We start from the raw sequence: 17,983 nt of genomic DNA, 5'->3' as shown, positions 1-17,983 counted from the left end.
GATGTTTTTAAGAAGGACCTGAAAAACATACCTGTTTAGTCAAGCTTTTAGTTGATAGTTTTAAAGTTTAAAGTTTTAGAGTTTATATCTCTATTTTAAATTGTGTTTTAATTGTGGTAATGTTTTACTTGTGTTTTTAGATTGTGAAATGCCCTGGGAGTTGCATATGGGGCGGTTAAAAATGTGTTAGTTATGAATCAATCAATCAATCAATCAATCAATCAATCAATCCTAGGAGCAGTTTCTTGGATTTATTATTGGAAGTAAGCCCTACTGAACTCAGTTGGATTTACTTCTGAGTAACTATGTGCAGGATTGTGCCATACAAGCATGACTTGCCCCCTGAGCTAAGCAGGGTCTGCTCTGGTTGCATATGAATGGGAGGCTAGAAGTGTTTGCACTATAAGATATTCCCCTCAGGGGATGGAGCCGCTCTGGGAAGAGCAGAAGGTCCCAAGTTCCCTCCCTGTCAGCATCTCCAAGATAGGCTGAAAGAGATTCCTGCCTGCAACCTTGGAGAAGCCGCTGCCAGTCTGTGTAGACAATACTGAGCTAGATGGACCAATGGTCTGACTCGGTATATGGCAGCTTCCTATGTTTCTGTGTTCCTGTGTACACCTCCTTGCATGTCAGTGGGCATCAAGCTCCAAAAGCAACCTTTGTAGCTTTCCCTACAGCCTAGTTATATGGTCCTCAAATGCTGCATCATATCTGCAACACAACATTCTGTTTCACTAAATGGTGCTAAATATTGTAGTAGATATTTGCCCGACTGCTTCTCTGTAGCTGTTTCAATCCAGTCACAACAAAACACCCAAGTTAATGCCATACTCCTACTTCACCCATGTCATAAAATACAGCCAGGACTTTATTTGAGGCAGAGTTGAGTGAATTCTCAATGCTGGGCTAGCCCTTGGAACCTGCAAAGCGATAAAGACAACAAGACTGTCTCGAAGCATGCGCAAAGTGATTTGCCCTCATTACTGAGTAACCACAACCAACAACTCTTGCTTCCGGGAGCAGCAGAAAATGTTTCCAGACTGGAGAGTTTAACTTTGAAGTAATCCTGTCCTGGCTTTTCTCTTTTGACACACTAAAATAAATGACACTATTGCTAGCCCATCTTCAATACAGTAAAAGCAACCCTCCAACATACAAATAAAAATCAGATTTCCACAATTGTATTTCACCAGATATTATTAAACACAATGCCCCAGAGGTTCTCAGACTTGGGTCCCACGGATCTTGCTGCAGTAGAACTCTCATCATAAGCAGCCAAAATGGCCTGGGGACCCAAGTTTGAAAAACCCCTGCAATACACAATTTAACAATCTCATAAGTGTTGGACTAGGACCAGGGAGACCTGCGTTCAAATCCTCATTCAGCCATGAAACTCACTGGGTGACTCTGGGCCAGTCACTTATCTCTCAGCCTAACCTACCTCACAAGGTTGTTGTGAGGATAAACACAACCACGTACACTGCTCTGGGCTCCTTTGAAGAAGAACGAGACATACATGTGAAAAATAAAAATAAAAAATACAAGCACCAATAGAAACAAAGCATAGAAGAATCAAACGCGATGTCTGATACTGCAGCAGCCATGTTGATTTAATCATGTGTCTACACATATAAAATGAAAGCTAGGAAATATGATGAAAGGGACAGGTGGATAGGAAGAGCTGAACCTTCCCAATAGTTCATTGTCACAGACACTTTTGTCCCACCACAATTCACTCCCAATACTGCTGCTGGACGAAGGAAACAGGAATTTGGGTGACCAGCTACCAGGAAGTAAAGGTGAGGAGGGTTCAGGTGTCCCCTCCACAACTATTCTTGATGTTAACATCAGATACATATCCCTTTCTTTATATATAAACCAGGCAGACATGATTGAAGAAATATTTACACACATCTAGTCAGAGGTGCAGATCCCCTCCTAAGCATTGGAGGAGTTGTCCCGCACATTTTATTAAAGTCCCCTGTCAAACTTCCTTTCTCCAATGTTCATCCCCTTGCTCTTTCCTCTTCCCTGCCTCCTCAAAATATGAGTTGCTCCTCAAGCTTTTCAACTGTCTGAACCCCTGCACCTACCCTAGGCCTAAATAAAAGTCAGTTAACTTTCTGTCAGGTGAAGATTTCACAGGAACATAGGAAGCTGCTATCTACTGAGTCAGACCATTGGTTCATCTAGCTCTATATTGTCTACTCTGACCGGCAGCAGCTCTCCAGGGCTTCAAGCAAGACGCCAGGATTGAACTTGGCACCTTCTGCAAGCAAAGCAGATGCTCTGTCGCTGAGCTACAGCCCCAGCCCCATTTCCCAGCACTGCTTCTTCATGCCAGAGAAAAGGTCACCTGTTGAGGTTTCTCTATCACCTGTTAAAGACCCAGGAACCCTGACAGAAGAACGAAGGCAGGCCTGGACGGGTCCCCAAACAGCCAATATGCCCAGGTGAATCCCTAGCAGACAGACAGCACGTTACAGGATTTAAATCTTTCACCGCATTGTGCAAACCGACAGAATACCTTTCAAGCTGGAGGCTACATCCTGAACATTTCCATCCCGAGGCCTCGGCTTTAAAGGGACAGTTCGCCCAGAGTTTTCTTACCTCAGCGAGGGTTTCAAAACACCAGCACAGCCTGAACAAAGTCCTGTGTGCATCAGGATGCAAACATCATACGTAGAGCCTGAACAGTTTCTTGTTCCATCACCTGGATACTTGTTTGTCCACTTTATAAGCCCTGCAGAGCCCACAGCCACCTGGATTCCTGAGATTTCCACCTCCCTCTCCTCCTCCCTTCTTGCAAATCCTGCCAAGTACTTTACGCTCTTAAACAGGTGTAAAACCAACTCTCTCCCTTGCTCTCTTTCTCCCTGTAGTGACTAAGTTATTATTATTATTATTATTGTGGTGGTGGTGGTGGTGTACACGGCTCTTTACCACAAATGAGAAGCCAAGCCTCTGCCCCGTGGGGCCCACTGTCTCAAAATAAATACAAGAAGGCAACAAAGGAAATGGAAGGAGGTGAAGGCAAGATAAGCAGGGGAGAATATGCAATTATTTAATGTACGTGTATTTAGGCTTAATTGCAGAAAGGTATGGGTTGTGCCAAAGGCTTCCTGGGGAAAGTGGAAGGGTTTGAAGGGAGAGAGAGAGAGAGAGAGAGGCATCATCAAGTTAAGGAAGGACTGCTTACCGTACAAAATCCCAGGTAATGCCTCAGTTACATCAGTGCTTCTTTGGAGTGTTGTTGCAATGAAGGAAAGCAGCAGCGTGCAGCTGTGGTCACCACCACAAGCATGTTTACGAGAAAGAAAGATGGAGCAGCCTACTGCACAGAGTAATCGAGGCCAGCCAGAAATCGGTATAACAAGCCAAAGAGGCTGTCGAAGCACTTCGGCAAGGGCTGAGCCGGGCAGGAGGCTTGCCCAGCCAACTGCTGAACGCAGCTCAGATTACTGTCGTTCTACCTGCCAATTGCCAGCAGGCCTGGCTGACAAGCCCTGAAGTGGGGATGATGTCAGGGGAAATGGAGGGAGAAAAAGCATGAGTCAGTTTCTGGACTTCGGGAATGTAATTGCAGCAATGCCAAGAAGGAAAAAGAAGCCGTCCCTAACAAACAAACAAAACCTGGCACATTAATTTTATCACAACACTAAAAATACCCCCATTAAATTATCGCCGTAGAGACACTCACTCCCAAGGAGGATTGAAACTGTAAGGGGACTTTCCCAACAGCTAGAGAGCTGGTGCACTCCAAGGCACCCTGATCACTAGAATTCTGCAACCTGGGAGTTTTTGGGTTTTTTTAAATGGAGCTTTTTTAAAAAAAAATGGAGCACCCCTATAACTTGCATCCCCTCCAGAATGGAGAGGGGGTGCCTTCACTTATCGGCCAGATTTAGCCTGAAGTCCCTGCGAGTTATCCAGAAGCAGTTCACTCACAATTTGGGTTTTTCACTACGTGTTAGAGTGTAGCCTGATTTATATCCGGGGTTTAAAAATCCACTATTTATGTCGGTTTTTTGGGACAACTTCAAGTTTCCCAGTAAACCCGCAGTAAAACCTGCTGTGTATAAACGTCCCAGGACAAACTTGTGTCTCTCCCTTGAAATGGAGTCCCTAAAATGTACCCTAACAATGAAAGATGCTTCCACATCAGCTAGAAAGACAAAGTTTGGAACACATGTACTGAAATCACGTCAACTGCAAAAAAGACTAAATATGCAATACTTTGTGTGTGATGCTCAGGGCATTGCATCAGGCAACTGCAATTTTCAATAAATGTTTCTATTTCCAGGTCATACTGAGGCTTTTGCCTCAAAATCAGGATGTGTTAGAAGTGACTTCAAAGATATTGTAATGATTTTAATAACATCATAAATGACATAATTCAGTTGATTTTCATTTCTCAGGAGTGGCTAGTGAGACAGTTCACTAGACAATACGTAAATACTGTAAATAAAATACGGTACATAAAAATCACTGCCAAAACCAGACTCAGAAAGGTCAAGCTGCTTTATGAGGAAGTCTGTCTTTAATCATCATCATCATCATCTAAAACATCAAGTAAAATAAACCATCTGCTGTACATGGACGATCTGAAGTTGTATGGAAAGTCCCAGTCAGAAATCGAATCACTGCTAAACACTGTCCGTATATTCAGTAGCGATCTAGCAATGGAGTTTGGACTAGACAAGTGTGCTGCATTAATACTGAACAGAGGGAAAATAACAAAAACAGAAGGAATAGAACTGCCCAATGGAAGCAAGATCAAGAACCTGGAAGAGAAAGAACCTTACAAATACTTGGGCATTCTCCAGGCTGATAACATTGCACACACTGAAGTTAAAAGAAAAATTGGAAGTGAATACATCAGGAGAGTTAGAAAAATCCTCAGGTCCAAACTCAATGGTGGGAACACCATACAAGCCATAAACACCTGGGCTATACCTGTTATCAGATACACTGCAGGAATAATAGACTGGACCCAGGCAGAGCTAGAGACGCTAGATCGTAAGACCAGGAAAATCATGACCATCAATCATGCTCTGCACCCCCGCAGTGATGTCCATAGGCTATACCTCCCTGGCAGCTCAGGTGGAAGAGGAATGCTGCAAGTCCATCAAACAGTAGAGAAGGAGAAAAGAGGCCTTGAAGAATATATCAAGGACAGTGAAGAAGATGCACTTCAAATGGTCAATAATGTGAAACTATTCAACACCAATGAAACAAAGCAGGCCTACAAGAAAGAACAAGTCAAGAACCGAGCAGAAAAATGGAAAAAGAAGCCACTGCATGGTCAATATTTGCACAATATAAGTGGAAAATCAGACATCACCAAGACCTGGCAATGGCTTAAGAATGGCAACTTGAAGAAAGAAACAGAGGGTTTAATACTGGCTGCACAAGAACAGGCACTAAGAACAAATGCAATAAGAGCAAAAGTCAAAATCCTAATCACCACCTAATCAGCTGTTGTAAAAAGATCGCACAGACTGACTACAAACAAAGGCATGACAAAGTAGCAGGGATGATACACTGGAACATCTGCAAAAAATACAAGCTACCTGTAGCCAAACATTGGTGGGACCATAAAATTGAAAAAGTTGAAGAAAATGAAGATGCAAAAATATTATGGGACTTCCGACTACAAACAGACAAACATCTGCCACACAATACAACAGATATAACTGTAGTCGAGAAGAAAGAAAAACAAGTCAAAATAATCGACATAGTAATACCAGGGGATAGCAGAATAGAAGAAAAAGAAATAGAAAAAATCACCAAATACAAAGATCTACAAATTGAAATTGAAAGGCTGTGGCAGAAAAAGACCCAAATAATCCCAGTGGTAATTGGCGCCCTGGGTGCAGTTCCAAAAGACCTTGGAGAGCACCTCAACACCATAGGGGCCACAGAAATCACCATCAGCCAATTACAAAAAGCAGCTTTACTGGGAACAGCCTATATTCTGCGACGATATCTATAACCATTGACAATAAAATTCTGGCATCCCAGGTCCTTGGGAAGGACTCGATGTCTGGATAAAACAAACCAGTCAATAACACCTGTCTGACTGTGTAAACAAGAAATAATAATAATAATAATTCGATTTCTATACCGCCCTTCCAAAAATGGCTCAGGGCGGTTTACACAGAGAAATAACAAACAAATAAGATGTAACGCTGTCCCCAAAGGGCTCACATTCTAAAAAGAAACATAAGACAGACACCAGCAACAGTCACTGGAGGTACTGTGCTGGGGGTGGATAGGGCCAGTTACTCTCCCCCTGCTATTAATAAAGAGAATCACCAAGGTAAAAGGTGCCTCTTTGCCCAGTTAGCAGGGTTTTTTTTAGAGTTTCCTGTCTTATCTGGTACATTTCACCTGCAATGCTATCCAAATTGGAGGAGGTGGGGTAGCCCAAAATGATTTCCACAAAATGAATATGAGTGAACTGTTAATATCTGCTACTTTTTCCTGCCATCCACAGCAGACTTGATTCATGATCCCTGGAACAAAATCCAGTTGCTAAATGATTTCATTCACAAAAGTGGGATTTAGTTGATTTAATTTCATACACGTGAAACGACATTAATGCTACAGAAGCTGAAGTGGGGGTGGGATTAACCCAACATGACTTGATAATTATTACTTCTTGGCATCTTTTTAAAAAAATAAAATGCCAGAGGATTTCTGACTCTCAAGGCATAATCCACTCACTTCTGGAAGCTTTACACACAGGGCTTCTACCCTGAATCTACTTCAGAAGAGAGTGTGTGCGTTCACAGTCACACACCAGCCAAACTTACCCTGAAGTCCCTTCGAGATTTTTGGATCCACTCCACACACAAATCAGGCTTTGTGATATGGATTCTAGTTTATCTTGGTGCATTTCTGGATTTTTAAAATGCTGGTTTTAAGCTACTTTTTCTGGAGCAAATAGGGAGAGGCACTGATGTAGAATCATTAGCATGATAAGAGGGATGCTTTCTTTAGAAATGCAGATAGTCTTTAGGAAGATTCCCCCCACCTCCATTGGCTAGAAGGAAAACATGTGAACTTGTTTCAAAACAAAACCCGAGAGCAGAGGGGAGGGGCTGCTTCCCTCAATGCCATGAGTGTGATTCGAAGTGGCTTTGCTCAACATTTACCCTGCAGCCTGAAGCCAGGTATGAATAACTCCCTGGTTATGGAAGGATAAAAGCTCCTAAGTCTGACTGAGGAATGTTAACAAACTTTCAAATGCTTTCCTTTGATTTGGAGAGTGATAGCATTCACATATCTAAAGGACGGTCACATAGCAGGAAGAGCAGTCTTGCTCCCTGTTGTTCTTGAGGGCAGGACTCCGGGAACCAATGGGTTGAAGGTACAAGGAAGCAGATTTAAGCTAGACATTGGGAAGAATTTTTTAACTGTAAGAACTGTTTGACGGAGAGGAGAGGTGGTCTTGAGGCAGCAAGCATGACTTGTCCTCTTAGCTAAGCAGGGTCTGCCCTGGTTGCATATGAATGGGAGACTTGATGTGTGAGCACTGTAAGATATTTCCATTAGGGGATGGAGCTGCTCTAGGAAGAGCAGAAGGTTCCAGGTTCGTTCCCTGGCATCTCCAAGATAGAGCTGAGAGAGATTCCTGCCTGCAACCTTGGAGAAGCTTCTGCCAGTCTGTGTAGACAATACTGAGCTAGATGAACCAATGGTCTGACTCAGTATATGGCAGCTTCCTACGTTCCTGTGATGGTGGAATTGTTTGCCCTGTACAGTGGTGGGCGCTCCCCCTCTAGAGGTTTTCAAAATAGATGCTGGACAGACATCTCCATATACCTGCCAACATGTTTCAGGTGAATGGAAAAATAGGGACATGTTGGCAGGTATTAATCTGTCAGGGATGCTGTCGCAGTTTTCGGCACTGAGCAGAGGGCTGGACAAGAAGACTCCCAAGGTCCCTTCTAACCCTAAAATGCTATGTTTCAAAGTCCATCCTGAAGGGCTTCTGCTTCAGCAAAGTCTTTCCTCAACCACCCTAGAACCACCATATCCCTTCTATCCTACGCCCACTCTTTGCTCAATGAAAAAAGGCAACCATGTACATTGCGGTCACTTAGCAGAGTGCAAATGTACCCATTTAGTGAATCTTCCACATGCATGGTCCTGACAAGAGGAAAGGGGAATTTTACCACACCTTTGCACTTGGTCTCAGGAACCTGAGGAGGGAATTGGTAAAAGTAACATAGGAACATAGGAAGCTGCCATTACTGAGTCAGACCATTGGTCCATCTAGCTCAGTATTGTCTTCATAGACTAGCAGTGGCTATTCCAAGGTTGCAGGCAGGAATCTCTCTCAGCCCTATCTTAGAGAAGCCAGGGAGGGAACTTGGAACCTTCTGCTCTTCCCAGAAGGGGGATATCTTCTGCTCCATCCCCTAAGGGGAATATCTTCCAGTGCTCAAACATCAAGCCTCCCTTTCATATGCAACCAGGGTGGACCCTGCTTAGCTGAGGGGACAAGTCATGCTTGCTACCACAAGACCAGCTCTCCTCTCCTGAAAATCTTGTCCTATCTATCTTGGAGAAGCCAGGGAAGGAACTTGAAACCTTCTGCTCTTCCCAGAGCAGCTCCATCCCCTGAGGAGAATATCTTGCAGTGCTCACACATCAAGTCTCCCATTCAGATGCAACCAGGGCAGACCCTGCTTAGCTATGGGGACAAGTCATGCTTGCTACCACAAGACCAACTCTCCTACCTATAAAGCCCTGAATGGCTTAGGTCCAGGGTACTTAAGAGATCGCCTTCTCTGTCATGAACCCTGCCGTTTATTAAGATCATCTGGGGAGGTCCGGTTACGGTTGTCACCAGCTTGTTTGGAGGTGACTTGGGGCCCGGCCTTCTCTGTGGCTGCCCCAGGGCTTTGGATTAACTCCCCGTCAAGATTAGAGCTTCTCCATCTCTGCTGGCTTTTAAAAAGACTCTTAAGACACACCTGTTTTCTCAGTCTTTTAATTAAAAATAATTTTAAACTGCTTAATTGTTTTTATCCTGTGAAATTATTTTGCTTCACTTTGTGAATTGTTCTTAAATGCTTTTTTATTCTGTGAGTGTTTTAATTCTTTGTTTTTATTTTTGTATTGTAATTTGTATTATGTACACCATGCAGAGATGTATATATCAGGTGGCATAAATATAAATATGATAAAAACATTAATATATGTGGCAGAATTTGCCTTATCACTTGGCAAGATGTTATGATATCTTATTACTTCTCCTGCAAGAGCAGAGGTTGCAGCTCAGTAGTAAAAGCACCTGCTTTACATGCAGAGGCTCCCAGGTTCCATCCCTGGCATTGCAAAGTAGTGCAGAGAAACCCTCAAGTAATGCTGCCAATCTGTGCAGACAATACTAAGCTAGATGGACTCAGTAAAAGGCAGTTTCATATGTATTTCAGATGACGACACAATTGTATGATGGCAGCACAGACGTCTAAAATCATTAACAGCCTAAATACGATCCATCTGTCAAATTGCTATTGCAGCCTTTGCACACACACCCATCTTTTTAATCAAGTCTCTCATCGTCCTCTGCATGTATTCCACAGTAACACATGGACGAACCTCCTTCAGCAACCAAATCAGCTTTTGTTTCCCTGCCCCCTTGCATGGAAACAAGCCACTGAAGGCTGAGGCTGCGTCATGCTGCTGAAAGTTCATTTCCCTCTATCGGATCATAAAATGTTGATGATGGCAACTGCAAGGCCATAAACTCAAACGGCAGGGAGAAAAATAAAATAAAAGAGTAGAACAGGGAAGAAGGACTTAAAAAAAAAAAAGCGAAGCCATTGAAATTAAAGGTCAGAAGATTGTGGGGTAGACCCAGTCAGCCCATCCACTAGGCAGACCAACGTAGTTGCCTAGGGCACCAGTTCTTGTCGGGTTGGGGGTGGGACAGATAAAGAGTACCAGAATATAGCACTGCCAATTTGTGAGCTTATTCATGCAGATCTGGGACCAAAAGGGTTCTAGGGATGGCACAAGATATAATAAATCTAAGAAAGAGGGAGAGAGTGGTATATGTGTACGGGAATGAGGATCATTGGCGGCAGGGTGGCGGGGAGATCTAAGGAATGGTATGAGATAGTGGCTAGAAAAAACAAGGAGAAGGAAATGAGAAAACATGGGAGTAGCCGCTTTGGAAGTAAACACCTGCCTAGGCAAAGATTTAGAGCACAGGAAGCGTTGCCCTCCCACACCACTTTCAGATACCCAAGCTGGAGAAATATTTCCATACACTCTGGGGTAGGTGCGTATCATCACCCTACAGGAGGACTGAAAAGTGCAGAATGTGGTATGAGGGTGGGAGTGGGGGCAGAATTCAGCTTTCTAAGATTCTGAGGGTCAGGAAAAATGCAACACTAAAGCCCTTTTCACACATCAAGGCTGTTCTCACAAGCAGCCACAACTGGTTCCGGGAGGCAGAATTTGCATTACCTTGGCGCAGAATGTTTGTGTGTGCGTGCGCATGTTTGTATGTGTGCACAGAGCATACACAGGGCAGTTCAAGCCAAGGCTTGGATTTGCAGGAGGCAAAGGTCGGGTGGGCGGCGGGGATTTCTGCTTAAACCTAGATCTCAGATCTGATCGCAGCTGTCTAGGCACTGAAGGTATCCCTCCCGGAGTGTGCGTATACATACATAGAGAAATCCATAGAAATTTTCAAGTAGCTAGGGTGGTTCCAGCTTTACTAAACATTACACCTTCTGGTAACCTGATCTCACTTTGGCAATTGGCAAGCAAATGCGAGAGTTATTTTCAGAAGTCCAACGTAATGACACACGGTCACACTGGCAATAGTCATGTTTGCTTCCTCTTTCCAGTTCACATGCAAGAATAAAGGAGCCAGATCAGTGTGTATCCCCCTTTTCATGTTGCTGAGGAATACACAGCAACTAGAACTCACAGCCTCGTAGAATTTAGAGTTGGAAGGAACCCTGGAGGTCTTCTAGACCAACCCCCAATCAATGCAAATTTGCATGTTTAAAAAAAAAATCCCAATGCACTTTATTTTCATATCAGAAATCAGCCTGTGTTGATTAATGAATCAACAGATAAAACCAGCAAGATGCCTAAGGGAAGGGATTCTCAAATTTGGGTATGTTTGTTGCTGTTGGAATACAGTTCCCATCATCCCCTTTGACAAATGTCATTGTGGCAATGGGAGTTGTAGCTGTCATCTGGGACCCCACATTAGAGAGCTCCTGACTTGGGAACAAATGCATATGGGGCAATATTGCAAATCTGCCACAGAAATTCAGAACAAAAACCCCAAACTCCTTTGATAAAGGCAGAGGAAGAGGGGAGGGACAGAAGTCACGATAAGGGAGAGTATAAGACTCCTGAAGAGAACAATTGCATGAAGGTTTATATTAGGGCAGTCACCCTAATATAGCCGAGATTAATAATCTGATTAATTAATACGTTAATTATATCTGCATACAAGTAAAAACAATCCTGAAGTAACAAGCATGCTTTGTTTTTAGATGATGCACACATGTATCTTAGGAGGCATCCTTTTGGAAGAGGCTGTTTGAGAGGGAAAGGGTAAATAGAGCTGCTTTCCATCTGCAGTTTTATAAATACCTGCATTCAGCTCATACACAATGTCTAAAAAGCCCACTGCCCAATTAATCTGGGCACCTTTTTAATAGATAGAAGATTTTTTAAAATTGATTTGTCTAACCTACAGATCGATTAAACAATGCAGCCTTAGTTTATACATACCACTTAAATGAGGCAGAATCAAGCGGTGTACAGCAGCAGGTTATAGAACTGCACTATGGATTGTGTTGCCTCTGTGATTTTTATAACAAAATGGGGGAAATGCTGTTGGTCCAGATACACTCTTAAAGGTCCAAGTCCAAGGTCGGGTCAACAGACAATCTGTGCTGACAAACAACTCCAGGCTTCTTCTTTTTTTAAAATCAGATCCTATCCCATTCTTTGGATAGGACATAATTCCACAAGACACCATCTCAGCATACCAATGCCAATTGTTGTTTTTTAAACCCTGTGCTTTTAACAAGTGCATTGTAATAAATGAGAAGTCGATTACAAGCTGAAGAGAAACCAGAGTATCAGATGCGAAGTCTGAATCCAAATAATTGGCTGGCTGGTTCAAGTCATCCTATGAAATTCAGCCTCTACCCATTTCTTGGGCCTCACTATTTAGGGTTGCTACTGCCAGATCATAGCAGAATTCCCTAGCCAAGCACTAGAGACTATTCCAAGGACTGCACAACTTCGGGCCTCCAGCTGTTTTTGGACAACAGCTCCCATCATCCCCAGCTATAGTGGCCAAAAGTAAGGGATTATGGGAGTTGTAGTACGACATCTGTAGGAAGGCCAAAGTTGAGCCCTTGCAGCCAGCCATATGTCCCCATTCCCTGTCTACCTATTTGCATTCTGGAAACAACACACAACCCTTCCTGTCTCTACACCCAATGGGCAGTCTGGTCCCAGTCCTGCTTCCTCTCTGGCTCCTACTCCTTCAACTCCACAGGTCTGCCACCCAACATCTCAGATCATGGGCTGACATTCAGACCAAATTAATCCTGAGCAGTCCTGTTGAGATTGAATAGTCCTTTAGAGTAACTCCTGAGCAGTGTTATTGAATAGCTTAGTCTGGATGTCAGTCACTGACCCAAACATGAACAGACAAAAAGTGGGGGAGAGGAGACATGAAAAGATGCACAAGGGGAGAGAGGAGGCAGTTCAGGAGCCTATGAATACTGTATTTACCTGAATCCAAGACGTTCTGGTACTAGAAATCAGGAGGTCGTCTTCAATTCAGAGTCCTGTTCCCTCCAAGTTAATGCAGATATAACCCTGTATTTAATCTGCTTTTTAAGGGGATCATCTTAAATTCAGAGTCGTCTTCGATGCGGATAAAAACAGTAATTTCTCACCTCTCCTAAGCAAGGTTAGAGGGTTGGGGATGTTCCATCTGCACTAGGGCCTCAGTGTCAAAACTGAACCACGGGAAGCAGCTACTGGGCAGGATTGGGAGAACTAGACAACCAGGCAGGGGTCGGAGATTAAACTGGTAGCTATTGGTCAAGAACATGCCAAAGGTCAAGCCAAGCAGATAGTCAAGAAGCAGGGGTTGAACTGGTAGCCAGAGGCTGAGCTGAGCAGACAGACCAATGAGTAATTGGGAACAATCACACCAGGAATAAGAAAATCTTGATAGGACAAGGGCTACCTCAGACAAATGTTTGGAGGAGAGGTGGTCTTGTGGCAGCAAACATGACTTGTCCCCTTAGCTAAGCAGGGTCCACCCTGGTTGCATATAAATGGGAGACTACATGTGAGCACTGTAAGATATTCCCCTCTGGGAAGAGCATCTAGATTCCAAGCTCCCTCCCTGGCAGCATCTCCAAGAGAGGGCTGAGAGAGATCCCTGCCTGCAACCTTGGAGAAGCCGCTGCCAGTCTGTGTAGACAATATTGAGCTAGATGGACCAAGGGTCTGACTCCATATATGGCAGCTTCCTATGTTCCAGACAGGAAGCTGCTTATACACTTCCTGCTACAGAGGGAGCCAATGGCTGAACTCCCTGGACAGAAATTGAGCCCAACACTTAAAAACCAGCTGCAATGTAGCAAGCTGCCACAAGGGGCAGCAAAATGCAGTTTCTGAGCAGACTGATCACAGCAGGTAGCTCTCTGCTCAAGGAGTTTGTAGCAGAGGCTGCTCCAGTCCTTGATGATTTGCTCAGCCTCTGCAGCTAATTTATTGCTTTATCTAGTGATAAAGGTCTTTTCGCAGGTCTTTTTGCTTACACATTTTGCTTATCAGGCTTGAAAGAGCTGACTGCGACCCCTGCAAAAGGCACTTCTGCTTTATTTCTCTGGTTTAAACAGTCAAATCCAGGGAGAGGAGGAATAAATCTCCTTGCATCTTGGCTAAAGGTCTTCTGAGAGAACAGGAGCCAAAACAAGTTAAGTGCTCATTAAACCAAAGCTTGTTTGCAAGATCATGGCCAGGATATTTGCAATATCCTCGCTTAAAGATGTGCATCGGATGTGTGTGTTGGAGAGGTGCTTTGATGATTTAACTATTATTTATAAAATGCCGTCAGCATATATGATGGTTTACGCCAGTGGTGGGCACAAGGTAAACTGTGGTCTGCTGACCTATTTCTGTTGGACTGCTTGGAGCCTGGAGTTTGCTGGGATTCTTGCAAAGCATGCTGGACAAGGTTGACATCATTCTGATCTTTTAAGACACTTCTTATATTCTTATTTTATTTATTTATACCCCACTCTTCCTCCAAGGAGCCCGGAGTCATACCACACCAACCATCATACAAGTCATCCCTAGCCAACCGCTAGGGTTCCATTCTGGCAAAACCTCGCCATTGGTGAGACATTAGAGTCTATGGGAAACAGGCAGTTAGGGGAACCACGACCACAAAAAGATCTAAAAATAAAGGGGGGGTTAAAAATGGCTTTAAAAATCATTAAAAATCCTGTAATATCGCCAAGAGTCACCAAGAAGAATGAGCAGATCAAACCTCTGGAGATTTTTTGAAACCTCCCCCCACCCTCAAATCACTCAAAGGCATTTTAAATTGGCAAGGGGCAGCAGGGGCAGCAAGAGGAGTAGGCAGATCAAACCTCTGAACCCCCCATAATAGCGGAACCCTCCCATCACTAAAAAGTATCGCCAACCGCAGATACTTGGATCGCAATTGGCAAGACCTGTCACAATTTCCTACTCAAAACCACCGTTGGTAAAATCGTGGTTGGCAAGGGATGGCTGTACATGGTTATGTTTATCCTCACAACAACCCTGTGAGGTAGGTTAGGCTGAGAAAGAAGTTGGTCCAGAGTCACCCATTGAGTTTCATGGTTGAATGGAGTTTTGAACTCAGATCTTCCCGGTCCTCGTCCAACACTCCACTCTAACCACGACACCATGCTGATACTCTTCTGAAGCAAGAGTACATTCTTGTAAGGTGCCAGGGATCTCAAACAAACAGCTCAAGCAACAGGGCTTAGGCACCTTAATCTCTGCATCACCAGGAAAGGTGAACGGCCTGATCTCTAACATGCTACAGCACTACCCTTAGAATGGTCAGAGTTAGTACTGCAGCCCTTCAGCCTAGAACAGGGCTTCAGAACTTCAGCAGCTGTTGGACTACAACTCCCATCATCCCCAGCCACAGTGATCAATAGTCAGAGATGATGGGACCTGTAGTCCAACAACAACTGGAGGTTCTAAGTTGTACAGCCCTGACCTAGATGATCTGGCAAGATGAACCATCAGGGACCTGGCTGCTTCTAGATTCAGTTGTTCCAGCTGGATTCCTTAGTCTGAACAACTTGTAAGCTGAAGGGCCTACTGTAATTTGCAGACACATTACCTGCCATGTTTATATTAATGGAGCACATTGTATAGAAACTTCAAGAAAGCCTATTTCAATGCCAGCAAAATCCAGCTTGTGCACCATCAATAATAAAATCAAGGGATCAATTCTCTGTAGGAACTAACAATAGGCCCTTCCAGACAGACATTCAAACTTAAGAACAAATTATGATGATATATACAGTGGTCCCTCGACTTACAAACTACTCGACATAAGTATTTTTCGAGTTACAAACGGCAGTTTTAGATCCGGTTTTAGATGCGGTTTTTTCGACTTACAAATTTTTAGATGGGGTTTCCTCAACTTACAAATTTTTAGATGGGGTTTCCTCGACTTACAAATTTTACATGCGGTTTCCTTGACTTGCCTGCCTGTTTACTGCCTGTTTATTCTTGAAAAGAAATGTTCCTGTGCAGTTTGCAAGCCTTACTGGGGGTCTGGGTCTTTTTTCTAGGCTCCGGAACGCATTAATCCGTTCCCAATGCATTCCTATGGGAAACCGCTTTTCGACTTACGAATTTTTCGACTTACAAATGTGCATTCGGAACGGATTAATTTCGTAAGTAGAGGGACCACTGTAAATGAGAATTCCACAAGAACACACAAGGACATTGTGTAATATTCTTAGCGCCATCTGCTGGTAATCTGTGGCAATCCGTGAGTAAACTGTGGTGAATAAACATTCTTCCAAGTGAGAATAAAAGGAGTTTGAAAAAACACAGTTTATTCAGAGACTGCAGCAATTGCCAGCAGATGGTGCTATGAATATTACACAACGTCCCTGTACATCCTGCAGATTTCTCATTTTGTCATCATAATTTGTGCTAAAGTTGGAATATATCACTGTCTGACAGAGCCCAACATCTGCATGCTTAGGACAGAAGTGAATTATTTACAATTAACATTCCAGAGAGAAGAAAATTGTGCCATGGATACAGGCCTTTGGGAATATGGTGCTAATGCTAAAATATAGAATGTGTACAGAGGCAATGTTTCAAATCTGACTTCCCTCTTCAGTCTGCTGTGATGGGTCCAGTCATCATTGTTGCTTTGGGAGCTGGACAAGCATACAAATATAACAAAGTCTTGTTAGGGGGTGGACAGCATCCTTGCAGAGGCGGTTAGCCTGTGGGTGCTCTGGTTAATGTTAGAGATTCTATGTACAGGGACGGGGCAAGGGGGCACTCCCACATCCAGTTGCCTGTCCAGTCCACAGGCCAAAGATGTATGCAAACTGGCCCATAAAGTGCAATGTAAATCCAAACACCTGAATTATCTTAGGTGGTTCTTCAGGGAGCCTGATAATAAAAAGCCCTCACAGATATTGTAACTGCAAGTTACAAGAAATTATCAGGAGCCAAGTATGAGTAAGCCAATTCTAATGCAATCTTTCACACTCTCAGGCAAGGGACTCACACTTCCTGGATGGACGGTAAACCAAGAAATCCTCAACTATGAATAGGTCCTTGACTTCAGACCCCTTTCATGAGGCAAGCATAGGCGGATTAAGGCATAGGCAGTGGAGTCATCTGCCTATGGTGGCAAAATTTGAGGAGCAGCAACTTGCCGCTCCTCGAATTTTGCCATGCCTCTCTGGGGTCGGTGGGGGTAGCTGCAGGGAAGGGGGCGAAGAAAACCCCCCTATTTTCTTATAAAAATTGCCGCTGCCGTGGCAGGATGGGCAGTCTTGGTGGCTGGGCTGGCTGTAGGGAGGGGGAGGGGGCGAGGAGGGAAGAGACGTACCCCCTTTTCTTTACCCTTTCAAGTGCTGTGCATGCCTGTATGCTGCATATGGAATACTCCTCCGTGGCGGTGGTGACTGGTGCGGCGGTGTGGTGGCCTCTCCCCTCCCTTCCAGTTAACAGTATCCCTCACAAAGGGGGGCATCTGGGCAGGCTCACAGCTCAGCCCGGCTCTGAAGCCGAGCAAGCTCTCCTCTCCCCCTCATTTCAGGCAGCAAACGGCTGCCTGAAATGCTGGAGAGAATGCATGGGCTCTCTGGAGCTCGAGGCCACGCCCCCTTTGCGTGCTGCCTGAAATGAGGGGGAGAGGAGAGCTCAGTTGGCTTCAGAGCCAAGCTGAGCTTGCCTGGGTGCTCCCCTTTGCGAGGGATAATGTTAATGGAGGGGAGAGGAGTGGACACCACGCCGCTGCGTCAGTTGCCACCGCTGCAGAGGAGTATTCCATATGCAGCACACAGGCATGCACAGCACTTTATTTATTTATTTATTTAGTTAGTTAGTTAGTTATTTGTCACACTTGTATACCGCCCCAAAGTCACATCTCTGGGAGGTTCACAATGATATGAAACAGTTAAAAACACATATTTAAAAAAACAAGAAAACAAATAAAAACTAACAATTTAAAAATCAATCACAGAATTAAAACCTATAAATTATCAAGAAGCTGAAAAAGCCTGAGTAAAAAGATGGGTTTTAAAATATTTTTTAAAAACTGTCAGAGACAATTTTTTCTTTACTTAAAGGGTAAAGAAAAAGGGGTACGTCTCTTCCCTCCTCGCCCCCCTCCACCCTCCCTGCAGCCAGCCCCGCCACC

At 44.1% G+C, this 17,983-nt stretch overlaps 1 protein-coding gene and 1 long non-coding RNA gene across 6 annotated transcripts in view; both read right to left on the bottom strand.

Annotated features, from left to right (window-relative positions):
• The window catches only part of LOC128327179 (uncharacterized), a 93,453-nt gene extending 90,092 nt beyond the window's left edge, over positions 1-3,361 (bottom strand). Inside the window, exon 1 of the long non-coding RNA XR_008308516.1 lies at positions 3,200-3,361. This is a non-coding gene — a long non-coding RNA (uncharacterized LOC128327179). The remainder of the gene's footprint in view (positions 1-3,199) is intronic.
• Positions 1-17,983, bottom strand: part of SHROOM3 (shroom family member 3) — a 250,264-nt gene that overhangs the window by 176,717 nt on the left and 55,564 nt on the right. The window contains exon 1 of one of the 5 annotated variants that reach the window (XM_053255551.1): positions 2,528-2,568. The exons of the other annotated variants lie outside the window; for them this stretch is intronic. The gene's annotated coding sequence lies outside the window, so the exon portion shown is untranslated. Of the gene's footprint in view, positions 1-2,527; positions 2,569-17,983 lie in introns of those variants that run through there. 5 annotated transcript variants of the gene reach the window in all.

The sequence above is a fragment of the Hemicordylus capensis genome, chromosome 5 (assembly GCF_027244095.1).
Source record: "Hemicordylus capensis ecotype Gifberg chromosome 5, rHemCap1.1.pri, whole genome shotgun sequence".
NCBI classification, from domain to species: domain Eukaryota; kingdom Metazoa; phylum Chordata; class Lepidosauria; order Squamata; family Cordylidae; genus Hemicordylus; species Hemicordylus capensis.
Note: the sequence above shows the minus strand (reverse complement) of the source record. Positions and strands in the feature narration are given on the sequence as shown.